Genomic DNA, 25,205 nt, shown 5'->3' on the forward strand with positions numbered 1-25,205 from the left:
AGAATTTAAAGATATCTGGACATTAGAGATTCTTAGTTATCTATCTATAGCCTGTGGTTTCCAAGATTTAGATTTCCCCTTGCCGCACTTACACGAAAGCAATTTCACCTATTTATATATAAAAATTCCTTCTGTAAGGTTTCCTTTCTTAAAAGGGGTTCAGAGGGGTTAGTGGTATAGCTCAAAGGTAGAACACTTGCTTAATATGCCTGACACCCTGGGTTGGATTACAGCACCACAAACAATTCAGAGGGAAAAAAATTCCTAAAATTAAGATAATTTCAAGGACCTGGGTTCAATCCCAGCACAACAAAAGGGGAGGGGAAATTAGCTACTCTCATTCAGGATTAGCATCTAACCCAAACAGATGAACAGGAAAAAAAACACTGTGATTATGTTATACTCTCAGACCTCACAACTAGTTTCAGAAATGAAGCAGATCTCTCTATCTCAGAAAAGGTAAAATATTTTCATTCCAACAAATTGCACTGTTATATTTATATAAAAAGGCTGAACATCAAGTTTTGCTTTCCTGTCTTATTCAAAATACATACTATATCCACAATATAAAAAGTAATTCAAAAGGCACCTTCTTCACAGGATAAAAGAAATCAGAAGCTGGTCATGGTGGTACATACCTATAATCCCAGTGACTAGGAAGGATGAGTGAGATGCAGGAGGATTGCAAGTTGGAGGCCACCCTCTGCAAATAAGTGAGACCTGGATTCCTTAGAAAACTTGGAATGGAACCACCATTTGATCCAGCTATGCCACTCCTTAGTATATACCCAAGGACTTAAAACTCAGCATATTAAGTGATGCAGCCACATCAGTGTTTATAGCAGCTAAACTCACAATAGCTGAACTATGGAACCAACTTAAGTATCCTTCAACAGATGAATGGATAAAGAAAATGTGTATACATACACAATAGAATATTACTCAGCCTTAAAGAATAAAATGGTGGCATATGTGGGTAAGTGGGGCTAAGTGGGGTGAAGCTGTTCTAAGCAAAATAAGCCAATCCTAAAAAAACAAATGTTTTCTCTAATATGCAGATGCTAATTCACAATAAGGGGGTGGAGGCTAAGGAAGAATAGAGTTACTCTGGATTAGGCGGAGAGGAGGGGGGAAAAGGGAGGGAATATGAGGGTAGGAAGGAGAGTAGAATGAATTGGACAATGTTATTACCCTATGTGTTTATATGACTACCCTATGGGTATATGTGTGACTCTATATCATGTACAACCACAAGAATAAGAAATTATACTCCATTTATGTACAAGGTATCAAAGTGCATTCTACTGTCATGTGTAACTAATTAGAACAAATAAAAAGGGCCAGGTGCTTAGTAACTATTTTCATGTCCAGCCAAGATGTAGAGATTGCTGTGTGCTATAGGATTTTCTGTTGGCCTATTTTTCAAAACGACAAACCCGTCTGATCCAAAATAAGTGGGAAACTGGTTTACCTATTATGGGTTATATCTCAAATGATCTGTACATTTGGGTAGAACTCAATATTTTCTGTAGCTGGAAACTGCTAGTCTATCTCCTGTCACTATGTGGTAGTTACCTCAAGTCACAAGAAGTCATTTTCTTGCCTTCGATATAGAGCCTAAAGGATTTTGATTGTATGAGAGTACTAGTAATTCATACAGTGTTATTTAGGAATTTATATTATGATGTAATTGGTATACTAATTATGTTTCAATAAAAGCTATGAGATGAATAGTCCTCTAGTTCCCAGAAACAGTCTTTAAAAAAAAAAAAGTAACAAAGATGCCATGGTATTTTTAGATAACTCGAGATTATATTTGATTTAGTGACCATTTTATCATTTTATACTATGCCTTATTCTTTATTAATGAACACACTTTGATTAAAAAAATTATCAAATGACTTTTCACTTATTAAAAAAGGGGGGGTGGGACAAGGATGTGACTCAGTGGTGGAGTGCCCTGTATTCAATCCATAGAACTGTAAAAAAATTTAAAAATTAAAAAAAAAAAATCAGTAATTTACTTAATATGTACCTTTTTCCCCTTTACTCTCAGTACATTCTTCACCACTATCTGCTCTTCTTCCCTAGTTCATGTAACAAAACACGATTAGTATACCAATTACATCACAATATAAATTCCTAAATAACACCGTATCAATTACTGCTACTCTCATACAATCAAAATCCTTTAGGCTCTACATCAAAGGCAAGAAAATGTTAAAATACACACACACAACACACACACACACACATGCGATCTGCTTTATTTGGGGTTGAAACTGTCAACTTTAGAAACACAAAAAAACCATTAGCCAAACCAAATTGTAACACTGTACTACTGAAGTTGCAGAAGTCTCAACATCAGGCTTGACTGAAATACCCTTGTATATTCCCATTTACAGTATAAACATTATTAGTTCCATGTGAATGGCAGCTAGCTCCTAAAGTCTCTCATTTAAGCTCCTTAATAAATATTGTTCCAACAGGGTGTGGTGGCACACACCTGTAATTCCATCAACTCGGGAGGCTGATGCAGGAGGATCACCAAGTTCAAAGCCCACCTTAGCAATTTAGTGAAGCCCTAAGCAACTTGGCAAGATCATCTCCAAAAATAAAAGGGGTTGGGGATGTGGCTCAGTGATTCAGTGCCTCTGGGTTCAATTAGTGGTACCTAAATAAATAAATATTGCTCCAAAGAGCTCAAGGGAAATGGTAGTGGTTATTTACAATATTCCACATAGGGTAGATATAGACAGCAGGTTTATTTTCTAGGTCCTAGCGCTAAAAAAAATCCCCAGTCAAAAAAAAGGGGGGGTGGGTGGGGGGGAACCTAACATAATGAAAGACTGAAAGATTATCCTAAATAGTAAATTTCTTTAGATTAGGGACAGACCACATATCTTGCTCAATTTTTTAGCCCCTTATTTTTTTTTTTTCTCATGATACTGGTGATTCTACTCAGGGCCTTATATATGCTAGGCTACCACTCTACTACTGCACCACCAGTGCCCCCCCCCCCACTTTAAATCTTTATTATTTTATTCTGCTGAGTCTGGTCTGTAATTGTCCCATCTCAGTCTCCCAAGTAGCTGGGATTACAGGCATGCACTATATCTGGCTACCCCCTAAAATTTAATGTCTGATAGATAAAAAACTCTAAAGAACTTTTGTTCAACATTCTTACACAAGAGGAGGTTAGAATTCAATACAAACAAAATAGATTTTTTTTTCCCCAGTGCTGGGGATTGAACCCAGGTCTAATGAACTCTAGGTAAGCTCTCTACCACTGAACTACATCCCCAGCAAGGGAAGCAGATTTATTACCATCTATCAAAACTGAACTGTTAGATTTTTCAGTATTTAGATTATAATAGAGGATACAACAGTCTCAATAAGACCAAAGAGAAAACTAACCTAAGGTGTCAGAATCCAAAAAAATGGTTGCCTAAGAGGAAACTGACTAGTAAGGATGAAAAAGGAACCAGCTAGTTTAGAAACTTATGCAGTTGGATGGTTATATGAATATGTACAATTAAAAAAAATTTCAAACTGAACTCTCAAAATTGTGTATATTTTATTGTGTATAAATTAAGACTTCTAAAAATAAAGAATCTAAAAAGCACTTTGACATTAAAGAAGAAAAAAAAACTTCCAGATAAAGTGGCACATGCCTATAAACAGCAATTCAGGAGGCTGAGGAAGGAGGATTTCAAGGTCAGCCCTGGCTGGCTGATGAGATGTAAAAAGTAAAAAGAGCCAGGGATATAGTTCAGTGGTAGATAGTCCCTGGGTTCAATCACCAATATGGGGGCGGGAGGGGGGGAGGGGGAATCCCGACGATATCAGAAGAATACACTAGAATAATTAGGGGATTTTTTTGTCTGGCAGTAGGGACTGAACCTAGGGCCTCTGTGCACACAATGCTCTGCACTATATTTCCAGCAGAATAATTAAGAATATTAAACCAACATGTACCTGTACTACCAGTTACTACAGATAGGTCAGGAAAGTTCTTCAGTTATGTAAGATGATACACTGTTTTGTGGGTAACTTGATCATTCAATTTTAAAAAGTAGTCTGTTTGATCATTCTTAATTAAAAAAAAAAAAAAAAAACTTTGGCAATTTGAGCCCAGAAGACTTGTGTCTATTAAATGTCTCTATCAACCCTAATTAGAGGAAAATTTGTTTTTTATAAATCACTTCTGAAATCTTTATTCTTTTCTCGCTCAAACATAAAACACAAGTTATGAGAAACATAGGACTAACAAAATAACTTGACAATAGTCTCTATTCTCTTTATTCATCAACTCTCAATTATATAAAATCAAAATAATTAAAAAAAGCAAACTGAAATGGATTTATCATAGAAAGAACAATATTTTGCCAGTTACTGATCCACTGTGACAAACGTTTTATAAAAACTATTGGGCTGCGGTTGTAGCTCAGTGGTAGAGTGCTTATCTAGCACATGTGAGGCACTGGGTTTGATCCTCAGCACCATATAAAAAATACAGTTAAAAACAAACAAAAAAAACTATTAAACCGAAGGAAAGTACACACACCCAGAACTATGAAACTACTAGAAGAAAACACAGGGGGAAAGTTCCAATGAAAATATACACTAAAAACTTCCAAGATTCTCCCATTCTAACACTCTTGGATACACTGTGTCCTTTCCCCAAAGAGTTTTTTAGAAATGCCTACAAATAGATTCTAGTTATTCCCAATTTTAAAAAGCATATATCAAGAAAACAGTATTGGTTAGAATATAAATCATGTATCAAAATAAGAGTAAGAAATAAAACAGTTTTATTATTTCAACCACCAAAAACAACTCTCTTCCATGCTGATGTGATGGGCCTGGGGTCTTCCTATAAGACCAGAGCAGCTTTTCCAAGAAAACTAAGTTTGTAGTGATTCAGGGGGTTGAAGCCCCTAAGCAACTTAGTGACACCCTGTCTCAAAAAATAAAAAGCCTAGGAGGCTAGGCGCAGTGGTGTATGCCTGTAATCCCAGCAACTCAGCAGGCTAAAACAGGATGATCTCCAAGTTAAAAAAAAAATTGGTGATTGTGTGAACTGTGTCAATGATATTTCCATGATGTGTGTCTGTGTTATGTAAATTTTTTGCAGTACTGGGGATGGAACTCAAGTTAGCCAAGCATGTTGTCTCATGGCTATAATCCCAGCTGCTTGGGAGGCTGAGGCAGGAAGATTGCAAATTCAAAACCAGCCTCAGAAACTGAGTGAGGTGCTAAGCAACTTGATGAGATCCTGTCTCAAAAAATTTTAGGACTGGAGATGTGGCTCAGTGGTTAAGTGCCCCTCGCTTCAATCTCTGGTACCAAAAAAAAAAACACACAAACAAACAAACAAACAAAAAAAAACCTTAGGATATAAGTACATGTAATCAACATAAGGTATAATATATAAAAACATAAAGTACACATTGTTGCACTACATGTATTATGGAAAATTGTATTACATTACATATAATGTATATACAAAATTATGTAATTGAATACTATGTGGATATTAAAAGGGAAAACCTTCAGGCTACTAAATGGGCAGAGAAATAACTATTTGATTCCTAGCACCAAAAATAAAATGTTAAAAATGTATCAAATAAGGAAAAGTTGCCTAACAATAGGTATTTAGAACTAAATTTTTATAAGGAAAAAAATAAAAACGTAAACTTTAAGTACTCCTGAAAAAAAATCCAGAAAAACTTGTTATCAAATTTCTAAACCTCTAGGGCTACTTCTAAGACCTATGTGTTACTGTACTGTCTTGGGATGAATATGCTTTACATTCATAATAAACAGAAAACAGCAAAGACTACCAACATCCAATTACTAGTGGTATGGTATCTTACATATTTTAGCTCTCTTGAAATGATCTTAAAATCCCTGCTAGATATGTAACTTCATAAATTCTGCTGTGTATGGCAGATCTGAAGATCACAGAACAGCTCTAGTATTTATTAGCACAGGCGTAATTAGTCCAATTTTAACTTTTTTGCAGTGCAGGGACTTTTCTATGTCTGGCACTTTCTCCCAACTTTCAGAGGTAAGACCTCAGAGCCATGCATCCCACCCAAAAAACTGCTTAAAGAGGACAGGGAAGCATCTTTGTTTGCCTTTAAGTTTATATTAAAACAAGATATTTACTTGCTAATCAAGAACCATATTAGAATATAAGTTTTACATAAGATGGAATTCATTTTGTGTTTGATTTTACTTTGTGGCTTTAGGATCTCTCTAAAATATAATGAAAGCATGATTACCAGTAAGGTATTTTACAGAGTAGGAAAAAACTGAAACTGAAATTATCTGCTACCTACAGGCAGCAAAAAATGAATGTCACACTTCATACTTAAGTAACCTGAAAAGTACCTAATACCTTCAATACACACTATTAGTATAAACCAGGTTAGGGGTTTATTTAGCTCAGCGGCAAAGTGCTTGCATCCATCCTCAAGCCAAGTTCCACCCCCAGAACTGCAAAAACTACATATACCCACACAAATCATAGAAATATCAATGACATCAACAGTTCACATCACCAATTTTATTGATTGACCCTGACTTCAATGCTTTCAAATTTTTTACTTGCTTCCAAGTTTCTAGATTGCACAAGCAACTTTTTTTTTCTTCTCTTTTTGGTACTGAGGATTGAACCCTGGGGTGCTCTACCACTGAACTACATCCCCAAGTACTTTTTAAAAATTTTTAATTTGGAGACAGGGTCTTACTAAGTTGCTTAGGCTGACCTTGAACTTGTGATCCTCCTGCTTCAGACTCCTGAGTAGCTGAGATTACAGGTGAGTGCCATCATGCCCAGGTAACAACAACAGTAAAGAGAATTCTTTCACTAGCAATTCTGCTAAAGTTAAGCATGAAATGTTAAGGGTGCTTCCTTTAAAGCCTAATGAAATGAGGAGCAGGGAAGCATAATGAAGGCCAACTATACTCCACCTGAATTTAACAACAGAGCTTACTCTAACAAAATTTAAAAAAAATAGCAAATGCCTTAGTAGGTCACTATAATGGCAAATTTAAATTTTTTAAAAATATAACATCACGTAAGAGATCAATATATCCATAATATTGTATATAGGAATCAGGGTGTAGACTCAAGTCTAGACAGTGTAACTGGTATGAACATATGAACATGGACCTGGGTTTATTCCTAAGTATAACCAACCAACCCTGCATACAAATCACTAAAGAATAACTCTAGAGAAAAACACACAAAGGATAGGGATCTGGTAACCCAGGAAAGTACTAAATGGACAACCAAACATATGCCAAGTTACCAGTAAAATGCAAATTAAAACCCATCACTCCTCATTTGAGAAATCCTGAAGTATTAGTACATAAAATCTTTGTAAATACTGGACACAGGAAAGCATGAAGGAAGAACAGTTACCTAAAGATGGAGCCTCAACTGGTTTAAACACAGTGGAAAACACTTTTGCAGTTACCTAAAAACACTGATTTTAAGTACATATGTAAAAGAGAAACTCAGCCATTTGCATAAGATGAATACAGAGAAGTAACAGCTGCCCTATTTCTAAAATATAAAACTAACAATCTCCATGTCCAACAAATGGAGAATGAGTTGAATTCTGGTTCATTCATACCATAGAAACCTCTATATTTAAGAATAACCACATGCACACTTATAAGATTGAAAACTAATACTATTAATTATGCCAGGTTAACTGGAGTGAATTAGGGTTATGGATATAAATAACTATATAGGTATTATATAAGATATAGTCCTCCTATTTATAGCTGTCAGAAAATCAGCATGGAATAGATCTCAAAACAATGTCAAAAAGTCAGTTGTCGAATATGTACTGTATGACATAGCCTGATATGTCTAAATGTGTTTTTTGCATATACAAAGCAATATGACAAATTATTTATCCATGCAGATGTAAATAAACTTTTAATAGGTTGAACATAATAGAAAAAATGGATCCATGGAACAGAACAAAGTTCACAAATATAGCCACATATCACTATATAACTAATTTCCAACAAAAGTAGAAAGACAATAGTGTGGTAAAAGGATACTCTTTTCAAGAATAGTGCCAGAAAAATTCAACATTCATAAAAAATAAATAAATAAATAAATAACAACTTACACCATATATAAAACTTAACTCAAAATGGTCCAAACCAAAATGTAAAATTCAAAACTAAAGAAAACCTGTATGAGAACAAGGTAAGCAAAAATGTCATATATATATATATACATACACACACACACCAAAAGCACATCACAAGAACTGATAATGTGAACTTTTATCAAAATTAAAACCTGCTTTGCAAAAGACACTATTTAAAAGAATAAAAAGACAAGCCACAAACTGGGAATAAATATTTGCAAAGCATATATCAGATTTAAAGAAAACACAAAATACTTCAAGCCAAGACCTATAAAGAATGCAGGTGCAGGGGCACATGCCTAATTGCAAGGACTCATCTGCAATTTCAACAACTTGGAGGCTGAGGCAGGAGATCGAAAGGTAAACACACACCCTCTAAAATAAAGTTCAACATCAGCCTGGATAACTTAGAGAGACTGCTCAAACGAAATCATAAAAAGCCTAGGGATGTAGCTCAGTTGTACAGTGACCCTGAGTTCAATATCCAATACCCCCGGCTCAAAAAAAAAAGCCATGAATTTTGTTTCAAGGTTACTTTGTGTATTCAAACATTTGAAACTCAGTTGACAATATTTTCCAAATACCAGAGCAACTTTAATAAAAGCAATATCAGTGCCCGAAGAGCAACAGCACCAAATCTGGTTCCACTGACAATCTATTTCCCAAACTTTTCACATTAATCACCTATCACCTTCCCTTCAATATTCTGACTGCTCCTCAGAAGAACTGTTGATTCTAGCCCCAGTATAGGCAAAATATTTGTGAGCCTCAAGTACCTGACAATTAATACAACAAAGAAAATGCTTTAAAAAAAAAAAAAAAAAGTCACACTGGGACACACTTGTAATACCAGCAACTCAGAGGCTGAGACAGGAGGACCCCAAATTCCAGGCCAGCCATGGCAACTTAGTAACTTGAAAAATTAAAAAGGGTTGGGTGGGCTGCGCATGGTGGTGCATGCCTGTAATCCCGGAGGCTGAGACAAGAGGATCCCAAGTTCAAAGCCAGCCTCAACAACTTATCAACACACTAAGCAACTCAGACCCTGTCTCTAAATAAAATACAAAATGAGGCTGGGGATATGCCTCAGTGGTTGAGTGCCTCTGAGTTCAATTCCCACTACCCCTCCAAAAACGGGGGGGTGGGGGTGGGGGATGAATGCTGGCTGGGGATGTAGCTTAATGATAAGAGTACCTCTGGGTTCAATCCCCAGTATTGCAAAAAAGAAGAAAAAAGGCTACCCATATTGACAAGATCCACTAATAAATGCTAAAACTAAGGGGAAAACTTTAAGGAGATACAGATCATTTGCATAAAATATTTCTCCCCCAAATATTATTAGTAGTAGCCATATGTGCCCACAAATTCTGATTCTGTTCCCTTTACAAGAATGTGATTCCTCCCTCCCCTTGAATTAGAGCTTTTAGTAATAGCTTCCCATGAATAGCAAAGAAAAGGGGAAAATACTAACCTGACAGATCACCTCAATCAAATGATCAAGGTTAAATTCAACTAATGATATTACGCACCTATGATACAATGTGATAAAGGGTATATGTTACACCTCTGTAGCACTCTTTCCCCAAAGCCATAAAATCAGTCAAATCATAGCATCAGACAAACTAAATGAGATCTTAAGTTCATGAAATCAAGTTCATGAAACAAAACAAACACAGATTAGAGGAAACAAAGGAGAGAAGAAGACTAAATACAATGTGGCATCTCAACACAGATTGAGAAACTGAAGAGGCTTTTTTATAAAAAAAAAAAAAAAAAGGCCTAAGGATACCAGGCAGAGTGGCTCCAGAGGTTAAGTCAGGAGGATCACAAGTTCTGCAACTTAGTGAGACCCTGTGTAGTTCAATAGTAAAGTGCCCCTGAGTTCAATTCCCAGTACCAAAGAAAAAAGGAAACCCAAATAAAGTCTATCTTTAACAGGATTTTGTTTTTTTGGTTTTTCTGCAGCATTGGGAATTGAACATAGGAACACTTGGCCACTGAGCTGCATCCCCAGCCTTTTGTTTTTGTTGTTTTGGGGGAAGGAGGGAGGGAGAATGGGGATTGAACCCAGGGGAGATTTACCATAAGCTATATCCTCAGCCCTTTTGAGACAGGGTCTCACTAAATTGCCCAGGCTGGGCTCAAACTTGTGATCACTGTCCCAAATAGCTGGGATCATAGGCATGTGCCACCAGGCCCTGCTAACAGGATTCTTATCAATGTTAATTTCTATTTTGATAAATGTACCAAGATTATGTTAGATGATAACATTAGAAAAGATTAATAACCAGTACCTAAGACTGCTAATTAACTCAGAATTACTAAATTGGGGAGGGGGGAACTGAGGGGACACTTCAAGAGTCCACAAGCTTAATAATTTGCTATCTTTGAGTATCCCTTCTCTATTTCAAAATTAAAAACTAGTCACTTACGTTCATAACTCAGAAAAAAACTTTTTTCATCACATGAAAAGTCAGATTACAGTTAATACTAATGCTTATTCATGAAACCTCTAAAAACATTAGCCTCCTATTTTTTGGATCTCATAGACATAGGTGCACACACCGTAGGAAATCCTAAGAGTAAGCTGAGAAATTTTAATAAAATTTGTCAATTTTATTAAATTGACAAAAATTTTAAACCTAGATGTACTTAAAAGCATAGCCTACAGGCCTACATCCTACATAAATAGAGGATAGCACAGCCTATAGGCCAGCACAGAGGATGGGAGAAGGCTGGAAAAGTAGGTAGACACAACATTCACGTTTCAGATTCTATATCCTTTTGGTTACAGCACCCTTTTAAGTACTACATGTGCACAAACTAGATATATTTGGGTTTCACAGCTTCAATTTTCAGCAAAAATATCAGAATACCTACAATGTGAAAGTACTTTTAAAAACATGCAAATCAAGGAGGAACATGAGTTCAAAGCCAGCCTCAGCAACTTAGTGAGATTCTGCCTCAAAATAAAAATTAAAAGGGCTGTGGATGTGGTGGTTAAGTGCCCCTGGGTTCAATCCCTCATACCAAAAAAACTAACCATGCAAATCAGTTATGGTTGTAGCTCAGTATTAAAAAGTTCATGCTTAGATCCTGGGTTCAACCCTAGCAATAAACTAAAATATGCAAAAAAATAAAATACTCAAAAATACTGTTATATAGTCACTTAATACCCACCAAAAACTATATCCCTACAAAGCAGATATGTGTTCCATCCAAGAAGCCAGATTTTCTCTGAATTGTGTTTATTGCTTTCTGCTTTTTAACCTAACTTTATTCTTCATGTGTGGATGATTCTCACTCTTAACCCCATCACCTGGCTTGCAATTCAGTCTCCCCTACTAAGGCCAGATGAGGTTTCCACACTTTAAAACAGAAAGCTGACTTAAGATATAAAAATATAAATGTAGTTAGCGGCCAGTGTGATCAAGAACTACAAGTGGGATTACAGTTGCTGAATCTAAATTTAACTGCAGAGCTTGGAGGGACAGTTACAGGTTTTTTGCACTAACTGTTGCCAAAAGACTAGTGGGGGGAGGGGGTTTTGCTATTATATCTTTTGCAGAGTAATAGTTTTATCCAAGGCCATCAAAATGCACAATTTAATTAGATGAAGAGTACACAATGCCTACTTAAGGTCGGTAATTTTTAAATATCCAACCAATTCGCAAAATGTAAAAAGATCAAGCAATTTTATTAAATTGACAAAAATTTTAAAAATGGTTTTAATAACAAATTCAGGCTTTATATTAAATCTCACTTTTAACATTGATCACATTTTCATCCTAAGAACTATATACAATTATAAAGCTATAAAAATGTAAAATTTTGTGTCCTTCACTTTCCCTGTAAAGTACTAAAACAAGTTATTAAACAAAAAAAATCCATGTTAAGTAACAACAACAAATACTTCACCATAGGTCAAGAACAAACATTACCAAAGTCTCCTAATGTTTCTGTAATGATCTGTCAGCTGAAAAGCAAACGGAGTTAAAGAACTGCCTCTTTTCTGCTAGAAACTCGGACTGAAAGGACTGAACTCCAACAAAACTAGCCTAAGGCTGGGGACGTGGCTCAGTAGTTGTGTCTGTCTGGCATACTTGAGGCCCTGGGTTTGATTCCCAGGACCATGCACAGAATAACCTATGTCTTGGGTGAGAAGTAAGGGGACAAAGTCTTATACTACTCTATTATCCCAATTTACTTCAATTCACTTTTGGAGGGAGGGTACTGAGGATTGAACCCAGGGGTCCTATAACTGGAACTACATCTGCACCTCTTTTTAGTTTGAAAGTGTCTCAAAAAAAAATTTGCCAAATTTGTGATCCTCCTGCCGCAGTGTTCCTGGCAGCTGGGATTACAAGCATGTGCCTGCCACCAAAGCCATTCACTTGTTCTTGACAAACTAGAGCACAGGTCGTGACAATAGCAATTTGTGAAATAATCATATAATGTTCATATTCCTGCCCACCTGATAACCATTTGCCTGAAGCCAATAAAAGTACAGGTTTGTTTTTAATATCTGAAGGTGAAATTAATGAAAATTTCCCTCAATTAACTAATGCCTAATGTGTTTTCATTCTGATATATTTTGCCTGGAGCAATAATAAAGTTAGATGAACAAACTTAATACTTTAAATGTAAGTGGTTATTTTATTTATTTATTTTAATGTGGTGCTGAGGACTAAACCCAGTCAGTGTCTCACATGTGCTAGGCAAGTGCTCATACCACTGAGCTACAACCCCAGCCTCTAAATGTAAGTCATTATTTTAACTTTTAATAAATTATTCAAACTTAAGATAAAATGCAAACTGAATAGGTAACCTATGTATAGAAGGTAGGCTAACCTGAACAGCAGAGTGCAAGTTTCAAGTAAAACAATGTTATAATCCAAAGCAATCTGTTATTTATAGTAACACCAACAAAGGTATGAACTTGTCTGTACAATATATTGCTACTTTCTGGTAAGAAACAAAAGGTAACTACTTGGTAAATACATTTATAAATACTAAACTACCTGACTTTTTAACTTCTTTACATGGAAGTCAATTTCAAATTAACACAGAACTGGCCCCGAAAATTTTGTGCTATATAGTTAATCATGTGAATCTAGAAACATAGGAACACTTACTTTATAAAACCAAGGAGTATACTGTGTTTAAAATAATCTAAAATGACAACTGTACAAGAAAAACAAACTCAAGTTCTTGAAAGGTAAGAAAGGGGTCTTTGCATATAGATAGAATTCTAGTAGGATAAATGCAAAAAAAATTCTGAATGTAGACAGACTTATCGACGAAAGACCCTAAACTGCCCTAAGTATACTTTTCAATAAATCACAATCACTGGTTACTCACCTACAGTGATCCAGTTTATACTCTAAGGGGGCACCTTTCCATTCCAATTTCAAATTTTAGCCCAAGTCTCTGGTGAGATCTGAAATTCATTTTGAACCTCGTTCTCTTAATTAATTTATTGTAATGATAATCTCCAAGTTCTTCCTCCACAAAAAAAAAAAAAAGGAAAAAGATTCAAGGTCTACTATCAGAGTCTAACTTCTGCTGGCGGGAATTTCCCATCACCCTGTTATGACTTTCAAATCTGAGCCGGAACACTGTCCATGCTCATTTGCATTTACTCATTCTTTACTTTTTCCAGAAGCTGATCGGTCACATCTATCGACTGTACAAATACGGGTAGGGAAGTAGCCTTTCCTTTGTCATAATCCCACTACCAACCCAGGTCTCCCTGGAAAGTCCTAGGACTGGCCTGTATAAATACGCTGCTGCAGTCTTCTCTGCAGTTGGCCTTTCAAAGCTGAGGCTGACCTCAGGGGAAAGTGCTCAAGGGGCAAAGGTGCCCAGGGTGCGCACAAAGCTGAAGCAAATAATAAGCTGGGTTGGAAGGCTCGGAACCCAAAGAACACAGATCCAAATACCGTTCCCTTGCCGTCTGAGTGCCTTTGAACAGGTCACTCCACTTCTGTGCCCTAGTCGCGATGAAATAAGAAAAATCGCACCTACCCCATTAGGTCGTTGTGAGAATCACATGAAGTAGATAAGTGGCTCAGCACAGTGCCTGGCACAGTGAGGGATTAGAATCCTAGGTACTATTGTCACTAACTCTCCAAGCACTCGCTGTTCCCTCAATGCTAACTCCTGTAAAGCCAGAAAGCGGCACTTCTGCTTTGCGGGCCTAAAGAGTTATCACGCTTCAGTATTGTCCCCATTCCCAGATTAAGAAAAAACAAAAAAACCCTCCTGATCTCCGCCGAGCCGTAGCTCGGTGACCAAGCGAGGAAAGACTACCCGGCGCGTGGCTTATAAGACAGGCGGGAAAAGCTGGCCAGCGGGCCGCGCAAAGCCCCCAGGCCGCGAGATCGCCAAGGGGCCCTGGCGGCGGCAGCTGCTCGCTCCCGCCCCGCGTGGCCGTTGGACGCGGCACGCGCACGCGGTGGACTTGGCCACGCGCTCCAGGCAGCGGGGGTTGGGGAGGCGCCGCGCACTCGTCGTCCGCCGCGCGCGCCGGCGGCCGTTGGGGTGGGGGTGGGGGTATGCGGCTCGCGGGCGCGTCTCTGACTTCTCCTCTCTTTCACCACCGCTCCAACTGGTCCTCGTCCTTAGGCCGCACTGTCCCGCCCATACCCCAGCGTACCTGCGCGGCTGAGCGGGAGAGGAACAAGCTTTGCCCCACAGCACAGAAGGTGGCAGGAATCCCTCACGCAAGTGCGTCCGCACACACGCGTGCTCCGCCGCCGGTCTATATAACCGTGATTCAGCCTAACTTGTTGCGGCCAGGTCGGGGTAGCGGAGGACCAATCCCGACTGCGTCCTCTGAGCTCTTCGAATAGCAATTGGGTACCGACTCAGGATGAAGGCGTGGCTCTTGATTGGCTTTGACTCATGCCTATAAGACCGTGAGGATCCTGCTTCCCTATAAGGGATTGGCACTAAGAAAGGCCAATAACTTGAAAGCACACAGGGAAGGAGGGTGGGCAGTTCTTTGACCGATATCCAGGGTAGCCAATAACTACAGGGGACTGCTCTCATTGGTTAAAATGTCTTCCCCTGGGCGGAGATCCGTTTTCCTTGCAGGAGCGGTTGCTCCACAAGGTGGGACCCGTGTACTTTGGGGAAGTAAACCCCAAGCAACTAGGAGGTGGGCACTGGGGAAGCCAAGAAAGGCCCAGACCAATCACAATGCCGGAAGGAGCTGATTGACACGGGGGCTGGACTGTTCCAAAAAGGCAGAAACCCAGCGCCTCCTGGACCCTCTGTGGCGGTTATGAGGCTGACCCCGGTTTCTGTTCCCTTTCCTTTCTTAACTTCCCTTGGGTCCGGACCCTGAGACTCCTTCTCCCGCCTTTCCGCACAGTTTGGTACCCAAGGATCCAAATGGCAAAGTTTCTGTTTTTTTTAAATTTATCATCCTTATTACAACTTTTTTCATTTCCGTGCGCTGAGAGTACTTGCTGGCTCTTACCATTAGTCAGCACTATTGTTGGGCAACTGTTATAGGAAAGCCTAAGAAAAGAGTAGCTGTGTGTATGCAAGGTCCTGTAAAAAGGTCAGACGCGAAAGCTATTGAGTTTGAGAATTTGCATTTCCATCCGGTTGCTTCTTGGCAGGTGCTGCTACAGGTTGGCCCCATCGTCGATTCCTGGATCTTTCAGTGAAGTTTTTGGGGGTTGTTACTGAAAAAAAAATGGCAGTTTTTATATTCTCCGATCAAGTTTTGGCCTCCATGCAACATCCTGTGAGTCACCACCATTGTCACTCCGTTTTCTTATTGCTGTGGGTGAGGGGTGCTATTACTTCGTGGCGTTATGCTTTTAAAAGGTAACTTGCCAAGTCCTATGCGGACATCCTAAAGATCTTCCCGAAACACTTCACGGGTTAAGGAGCCCCAACCCGCTTCTGTCCGGTCTCGGTATTTTGCTGGGCCCTCTGTTGGTCACCAGGAGTATTTTATGTGGAAATAGCTTTGGTTCCCACGTGCTAGACATGGACACGCCCCGGCCCCGTTGTCTTTCCAAACATCTGACAATGCGGGAGGGTCACCGGTTAAGTTTTGCTGCAATTTTTTTAAAATGAAGTAACATGGAGCGTACCTGTCGGCACAAAAGTAGAGGGGGCGCTCCAACCCAGCAGCAACCTGGTGCGACCCGGGCGATGCCCACTCGCGTCCTTCCAGGGACCAGACCCGGGTCCGAAACTCACGCGGGGAGGCCCAGGAGCGACATGAAAAGTTCCTTTGGCGGCCAGTAAGGCCGCACTTCCGCATCATTCCGGCTCATTCAGGCATTGAGATCTCCGGGTGCTGGGGTCGGAGTTGGTTGAAATGCAGTCGGGGTCACCTATTCAACAGTCAGACGCTGCGCTGACCCCGGAAACAGGCACCACCAAGTTCTGCAAGCAGAGAGGAAACTGCGCACAGAGACACGCCGCTGAAAGTTTTCTAGAGTTAAAGAAACTCTGAGATAGTGCTAGCCATGCCAAGGAACTTGGGCTTTAATCTGAGGGCAATGGGGAACACCTGAAAAGTTTCTTAAAAGAACGGACTAAGAGATTGCAACTTTTTTTTTTTTCTAGATATTGTTTCCTGCATGGTTTGCCTCCTCAGTCATAGTCCACAGACTCTGAGAAGTCGTAGGAATATGCAGGTGCAGACACAAAGCCCAGCTTCATCTCCAACGTTGTGGAAAGGGACTGTACATCATGGGGCAGAGCCCTGTGCTCCCCTATGCCACCTGGACAGAGCCCGGGGAGAGTGACCTCCCGGGTTATCCACGTTGGAAGAGATTGCAACTGTTTTCCCCCAGAAAACTGTAAAACTTTATTGATAATTTTAGCAATCAAGGTTGTAATATCAAGACTGCATGCGTGGCTCTAGATTGTCTTCTTTTCAACCCATAATGGCACTTAAATTGCTTCTGGCATTTTAAGGGGTTCTACATTTGATAGAATTCCATGCTTGGCATCAGAACCATCTCAACCTTGCACTTTTGGCCTCACACAGTTCCTGGAAATTAGCTTCCAGGTCAGGCCCTTGAAGCTCAGATTTCAGATGCTCCTTCGCTTTCTCCTTCTTGACCGGGTGTGATACCCTGACTTTCAGGTGGGGTGGATCCTCTTGTTGAGGTTGTTCATCACTGAACTGGGAAACGATAAGCTCAAGCAGATGAGAAAACTCTCTACCTATAGATTTGGATCTCAATATTATTTTTTTAACTGATGTTTCACATGACTGAGTCTCAGTTGGCTAAAAAGAATGAAAATACCTGGGGCACTAACTCTCCTGGCGTATCGATAAGCACAGAAAGCAATGGCATGATGCATGCACAGTGGAGACTTCAGTTTCCTAGATGACTCCCGGAACTGTAAGGCTAATGAGTGCAGATGGGCAAAATTTTACATTTATGGATTGGTAATATAACCCAAGTGGCCTGAATTATGTACATTCCTCCAAAACAACAATACTTTTTAGCCACATTTATTGACAAACACAGGTACCAAGGTGTTCTGCAGCATTATCAGAATGCTTGAAAACAAATGTTCATCAATTGGCAAATTTTTAGGTGATATGCATATAATATTAAATGCAGCAGATTTAAAAATAAGGTGAAACTATACAGTTGGGTTCTGTCTCCAGTTGTTAGTTGGATTAACAATTGTTAATTGAGATTTCTGTAGGTTAAAATAGGTATATAAGTGTAGGGAAAGTGCTACATTTAAAATAAGAGTCATTAACCTCTAGGGAATCCACTAGATTGGGAGCAATGAAGCTAATATGAAGGAAGGGGGAATGGATAATGGGGGAGAAGTTGGCAGGACATCTCAGATGTCTATTGTTGTCTCCCAGAGGAGAGAAAGCAAGTTGGCATTCTCCTGTAGTAGTTTCCCCACCCAGATTAGAAACCCTTGAGCTCCAGATGCTGGATACTTAATACTTGGTAAATGTTCCATGAATAACTTACCACTAATGAATTGTCTAAAGCAGTGGTTGGAGTAGGGGTGGGGGTCATGGCCACAATTGGGTAGGGGGGCTATTGGCATCTACCAGATAGAGGCCAGGTATGCACAGGAGAGTGACCCCATAACAACAACAAAAAATTATCCACCCAAAAAATCAACAGTGCTGTGGCTAAGAAACCCTAGTCAAGATATCTCAGTCTTCTAAGGGAAAGTCCCTGGCCTCTTTCTGGTCTTTTATCTCCACCACAAAGCAAAATCTGCAAACCCCTGCACAACGCTACTTCACCTTGCTCTTTCTGCCGGTTCTTCTCAAATCTCAGAGAATTGGGGGGGGGGGGGGGGGCGGGAAACATGAGCAAGACCTCAGAAGATAGTATGACAGGCAGTGAATGGGAAATATTAGGTAAGAAATCGTCTGATCAGTTTAACCCAACATAGTAAATCATTCGTGAAGGGTGATTAAAAATACTCACTGCAGTATTCTTTGTAGTAGAATGGAAATAGCTCAAATGTCTGACTACACAGGGCAATTAGAAACAATACTACAGTGCAGTATATTTGCAGGGGATTCTCATGCAATCATACGGAAAATGAGAGCAGATCTACATGTTCAGTTATAGAATGATCTCCAGAAGATATTAAGAAAGCAAAGTGCAGAATATTAGGGAGAGAATGCCTAATAGCATTTGGGTAAAAAGGGGTAGAGGGATGACATTTTCTATTAAGACATGAGTATTGCTGTAGTTATATGTACACATTCCTGTATGGTTTTGCTGTATATGCATAAGTCACAGGAAACTGTTAATGATTCCTAACAGGGAGATGAACTTCAGCCAGGACAGGAAAAAGGCTGTTTTCATTCTGTACTCTTTGGTAATGTATGATTTATTTTTAATGTGTCTATTAGTTTTCATAAAAATTAATGTTAATTACAGATTATGAATAACATAAGGAATTACAATAGACAGATTTTGATCTTTAAACAGGATAGAATACTCTATTACCTCTTGTGGGTGGGTACGTGAAGGGTCTTGAAAATGAGGCATCAAAGTTGTAATCTGCCTCTTCTGGCCTGCTAACCTCTTTTCCTCTTGCTTCTTCCCAAAGATCCAAAGAGAACTTGAAGCTGCACCTGTACTCCCAGCTGCTGGGAAGGCTGAGGCCAGTGCTGAAGCCAACCTAGGCCACACAGTGAGAACCTATCTGTTAATTGGAGGGGAAAGTGCTCTCAAAGAGAACTTTACTGGCTTAGAAATTCATGCCTAATTGAATTTCCCCCTCAGGCTTTGACTGTCTGCAAATACATATCCTCAAACTGTGGGGCACTGATCATGAGCCAGGCTTCTTGCTAGTATTTTTGTCAAGAAAAAAACCCTCATTTAATATTCACAAGCCCCTCTTTTCCATTTCTCAAGTACAGAAACAAATTCAAAGATGTTAAGTAACTTGCCCAAGATCACACAACTAGGCCTAGAAGCTACAACTCTGATTTCCAAGTCCATGTTATTTTACCCACTTGTTAATACTGCCCAGAAGGAGGATAAAGCCCTGACTACAGGGACATTGTCTCCTGGGAAACTCCTGAAAGGCTGGGATTATTTTTCCCCCTTAGGCATGGCATCAAGTAATCCTACAGAGACAGATTTCCAAGTGGTTTGAAAGTTATGGAGTCCAAGACAAAGTCCTTTGCACATTTGGCACATATACACCTTTAGGAGTCCTTACTTCCTGTGGCTTAGACAAGGCTAAATAACATTGTGTCAAACACTACTACATGTCAGGCAGAGTGCCAGTCTATTTTTCCATTCATCCTCACAAAAACCAACTCCAGTTGAGAAAGTTTTGATGACTAACTCAAGATTACATTGCTTGGAAGTGGTGGAACTGGTATTCAGCATCAGGTTTTTTTGTTTGTTTTGTTTTTTAAAGACTTCTCCCAGAGGAAGAAGGGGAGAGGTCTTCCCTCTTTTTTATTTTTTAAGAGAGTAGATGGACACAACACAATGCCTTTATTTTTATATGGTGCTGAGAATTGAACCCGGGTTGCGCCCGTGCTAGGCGAGTGCTCTACCACTGAGCCACAATCCCAGACCTCAGCATCAGGTTTTTATCACTATAAATTTGAAGCCCAGTCAGGCACAGTGGCTCACATCTGTAATCCCAAAGACTAAGGAGGCTGAGTCAGGAGGATCGAAAATTTGAGACCAACCTCAGCAACTGGGCGAGACCCTGTCTCAAACTACAAAATAAAAAGGGCTGAGGATGTGGCTCAGTGGTAGAGTGCTATATATATGCTCATTCCATCAAATTTTGAAAAATGATTACTAATGTCAAATGTTAGCAAAAGTGCAGGGAAATAATTATTATGGTTAATACATAATGTAAATTGACATGGTCTTTCAGAGAGCAATTCGAAAGCATCTATTAAGTTTTTTGTATGTGTATGGTATTGGGGCTCAAAGCCAGGGCTTTGAGCATGCTGATCATGTGCTCTACCATTGAACTACACCCCAGCCCTCTGAAAATTTTAAATCCACATATTGTAGGAAATAGAAATGCTACTTTTTGGTGTTCATTCTGAAGAAACTCTCCCATACATATAGAGAGAACAAAGATAGCATTGTTTGTAATTTTTAAAATAATAAACAGGGAAATAATGTCAACAAGGGAATAGCTAAATTTGCTATATTGTTTATGCAGCAATTGAGAGATTAATCTAGTTTAAATATATGCATAGGGGCTGGGATTGTAGCTCAATGGTATAGCACTTGCCTCTCACATGTGGAGTTCTGAGTTCCATCCTCAGTACCACGTAAGAATAAAGGTATTATATCTATCTACAACTAAAAAATAAAAAAAAAATGCATATCCATGTTTATGTATATTCATATACATAGAAAATATATGTAACAACATTATATACAAAACATGAATCTCACCAGGCACGGTGGCTCACACCTATAATCCCAACCACTCAGGAGGTTGTAGAAGGAAAAACACAAGTTTAAGGCCAGTCTGTGTGACTTAGTAAAATAATGTCTTAAAATTGAAGGAAAAAAAAAATGTTATAGGAAATTGTTGTTTTAAACTAAACTACTGCTCTGGGCCCCAACAGACCAGGTTAAAAAAAAAATGGACCCCTTTGGGCTGGGGATGAGGCTCAAGCGGTAGCGCGCTTGCCTGGCATGCGTGCCTCAGCACCACATACAAACAAAGATGTTGTGTCTGCTGCAAATTAAAAAATAAATATTAAAATTCTCTCTTTGAAAAAAAAAATGGACCCACTCATGCTAAAGTTCCAGTTACCAAGTTTATCTGACCTTCCAGAGAAATCAGGATTTGAGATAATAGCCAAATTTCTTCTATTAGCCTGTTTCAATTGTCATGATAATGAGATTCCCTCTGCCTTAATCCTTACACACCACCAAACAAGGTAACCTGAAGCAATCTGGTGTTAACTGACCCATTCTTTTTCTATTGCTCTGTTTCCCTGTGCCCATCTTACATGGAAAGTAACTTTGAAATGACTCATCTGCTTTTTGGTTTTTGTTTTCTACAGGTCTTTTCTGTCTTTAAAAGCAAACCCTTCTGTTCTCTGCTTATGAGAATACATTGTATTTTTTTAGTTTTATTTTTTAGTTGTAGATGGACACAGTATCTTTATTTCTATTTTTTTTTCATGTGGTGTTGGGGATCGAACCCAGGGCCTTACACATACTACACAAGCGCTCTACCACTGAGCCAGCCCCCAGAGAGCACATTGTATTTTATGGAACAAAGTGTGGTCTGATTCTAGAGTTGAAAAGATCATTAAACTAAATTATTGTTTGATAATAGAAAAACATCTGAATGTATATACAACAATTTGATAGCAATTGCTATGTCTGTGAAAGAGAGTGATCGTAAGGGTTTTAAAGGCACTTTTTCTTTACGTGTATTGTTTTATAATTTTTTTATATTAAAAAACTTTTTATATACTGTACAATTAAAAAAAATTGTCATAATCCAAAAAGTAGTTCCTGGGTATTTATTGTGCACTAGTCACAAGGTTGAATGTTTTATGAGTGTTTTTATTTCTCACAACAGTACCAAGTAGATCTAATAATTACCTTTATTTTACAGGGGAAGAAAGAGGTTCACAGAGGTTAACTGCCTGAAATGCTGGAAAATGAATATGAGCTTGTCTCGTTAAACATACCTTTAAAACCCTGAAGTCTAGAGGACTCTGAAAGAGAATCTAAAAACCAGAGGGCAGCCAACAAAGGTTTTCTGACTCTTGGCTGCCGTATTGGGAGTTCACTTAAGCAGTGTTGGGGACTGTGGTGCCCAGACAGTGCTTATCTAAAGTGCCCCGTGGAAGGCAGTCAGTGGTGTTGTCTCCTGACTTTGCTATTTCTCTTCCTTCCAGGCACCTAGGAGGATTATTATGCTTTCCTGACCCTTTAAAGATAGGCATAACAGGTCAGGCATAGTGGTTGCACACCTGTAAACCCAGCAACTCGGGGAGACTAATGCCAGAGGATTACAAGTTCCCGGCCAGTCTCAGAAATTTAGCAAGATCCTGTCTCAAAACAAAAGGATAAAAAGGACTGGGGATATAACTCAGTGATAAAGCACCCCTAGATTCAATCCACGGTAGCAAACAAAGGTATGACTGGACTGGGAATGTGGCTTAGTGGTAAAGTATGTGAGGCATGGGTTCAATGTTTGAGGCCCTGGGTTCAATCCCCAGCACCATACCACACGCACTCAAACATACACAAATGTAGGCGTGACTATGTGCCCTGCTTTGCTAGAAAAATGTGAGTAGAAGGTAGATGTGTCTCTTCTAAGCAGATGGCTTGAGGAACTGGTGACTGATTTGTTGAGATCTTCGCTATCCCAACTATGTCCAGTGTCTTTATCCATGACCTGCTATAACAAAATACCACAAACTGGGTTTTTTGAAATTTATTGTATGCATAAGGGCCTTGATAAATTGCCAAGGTTGGCCTTAAACTTGTGATCCTCCTGTCTCAGCCTCACTAGTTGCTGGGATTACAGGCATGTGCTGCCATAAGCAAAGGCATATATATATGAATTGTCATTACATTATTAACAGCATTCGATGATTGGAAACAATCTATATGTTTGTTAGTCGGGGCAAGTAACAAAGTATTACCAGCAGTAGGAATAAAGATGGGCTTACATTTCTCATATAACAAGTCTAGAAAACAGCTATAGCTGGCATTGGTTCAGTGTCAGACTCAACTGTGATTCTCCTGGCATTTCCTTCATGGTGACAAAATGGTGCCCTTTTACTCTACATATCAGTCACATTATAGTGTTCCAGGCAGGAAAGGCAAAGGAGTGGTGTATGTTTCCTTTATGAGGAAGGCAAGAGCTTTCCCAGAATGGGTATGGTGGCATACACTTGTAATCCCAGTGACACTGAAGGCTGAGGCAGGAGGACTGCAAGTTCAAAGCCAGCCTCAGCCATTTAGCGAGACCTTGTTTCAAAATAAAAAAGGATTGGGGATGTGGCTCAGTGGTTAAGCACCCCTGGATTTAATCCCTGGTACCAAAAGAAAAGCTTTCCCAGAATCCTCCTGGCAAACTTTTCTTTTGTATCATTGTCCCAGAGCCATGTTATGTGGGTACACCTGTGGCTGCCTGGGAGGGTGGAAAAGCAAGTATTAAGGGATCCCAACCTCTCTAGCAGTAAGAGTAAAGAAATTGGAAATGGGGCTGGGGATAAAGCTCAGTTGGGAGAGTACTTGCCTCCCATGCACAAAGCCCTGGGTTTAATCCAGCACATCACAAAAAAAAAAAAAAAAAAAAAGAGAGAGAGAGAGAAAAAAGAAATTGGAAATGGTTATTGAATTTGTCAACCGATGATTTCTACCATAGGGACTGATGAAACAATTTATGGTACAACTGAATAATAGGACATTCATGGCATTAAAAAGAATGAGAGGGGACTGTGGCTGTGGCTCAGTGGTAGAGTGCTTGCCTTGCATGTGTCAGGCACTGAGTTCGATCCTCAGCACCACATAAAAATAAAGATAATGTGTCCATCTATAACTAAAAAAATATTAAAAACAAAAAAGAATGAGAGGGATCTATGTGTATTACTAAGTACAATTTCTAAGATTCTTATAAAGTGAGAAAACAGGGTTAAAGTTCAGTGCATGTATTTAGCAGGCCTTTTGTTTCAGATGGGGAGAGCCGAAATGTGGCTCAGTGGTGGAGGTAAGGGTAGAGTAGAAGGAAGACTTATTTTTACCTGTACCATCTTGTGCTATTTGAAAAATTTTAAACTGTGTACATTGGAATCCTGCCTGTAATCCTGCACTCAATTCAAGATAAGTTCTAGTAACAGCTGTAGTTTACTTTAAATTTGGGAGTAAATACATAGAATTTATGTATATGTTCACAGAGGAACTATAATCCTATACATCCTCTTCTTTAATAGATCTTCACCTGTCATCTCCATAATGCTGTGTTCTCATTAAATTGCTCTTTCCTTCTCTCTGCTTAACTTCCCCCTTCTCAGTTCTCTAAGCCATACACTCTGACTTGGATTGCTTTCCTGGTGCACTACAGCCTTTGAGCTGGATTTCCTTTCTCTGGCCCGCTGCAACCTTGCTATCCCCAACCCCAGTGCAGTCTGCTAAGACCATCCACTTGCCTTTGCTGGACTAAGGTTGCCAGCATCATTGCTCCCCACCTTCTCTTTTTCCCTTCCTCTCTCCTCCCTCCCTCCCTTCCTTCCAGCTTTAGGAATTTCTGGCAGGCAGAGAGGGGGTAGAGGATCAAGGGGTATTTTGTCAGGAAAAGCAAACCCAGTGCCAACAAGGTGGGCCTAGCACTTAGGAGAATTCTTAGATTTTTTAGTGCCTTCCATGTGCAAGCATTGTGCTAAGTAGTTTGCACACATTTATTCCAATAGTACTGCAAAGAGGTTTCTTTGATAGAACAATGTACCCTTGGTTTGCCTGAATGGATCATGATATATGCCTGGCAAAATTTTCTGTCTCAGAAGGTTTAGATCAAAAATTGTAT

At 39.3% G+C, this 25,205-nt stretch overlaps 1 protein-coding gene, 1 long non-coding RNA gene and 1 other non-coding gene across 3 annotated transcripts in view; 1 reads left to right on the forward strand and 2 right to left on the reverse strand.

The window, feature by feature from the left end:
• Nucleotides 1-14,950, reverse strand: part of G3bp1 (G3BP stress granule assembly factor 1) — a 38,128-nt gene extending 23,178 nt beyond the window's left edge. The window contains exon 1 of the mRNA XM_027938689.2: nt 14,842-14,950. The gene's annotated coding sequence lies outside the window, so the exon portion shown is untranslated. The remainder of the gene's footprint in view (nt 1-14,841) is intronic.
• A 917-nt stretch (nt 14,951-15,867) lies between these two features.
• LOC117794800 (uncharacterized) lies at nt 15,868-17,066 on the forward strand. The gene is made up of 2 exons (XR_004618671.2): nt 15,868-15,942; nt 16,779-17,066. It is a non-coding gene; the product is annotated as an uncharacterized lncRNA (long non-coding RNA).
• Nucleotides 16,780-16,982, reverse strand: LOC114095508 (small nucleolar RNA SNORA73 family). Its single transcript, XR_003583267.1, has one exon. It is a non-coding gene; the product is annotated as a small nucleolar RNA SNORA73 family (small nucleolar RNA).
• Nucleotides 17,067-25,205: the final 8,139 nt, after the last annotated feature.

This window comes from Marmota flaviventris, chromosome 5, assembly GCF_047511675.1.
Source record: "Marmota flaviventris isolate mMarFla1 chromosome 5, mMarFla1.hap1, whole genome shotgun sequence".
In the NCBI taxonomy this organism is placed as follows: domain Eukaryota; kingdom Metazoa; phylum Chordata; class Mammalia; order Rodentia; family Sciuridae; genus Marmota; species Marmota flaviventris.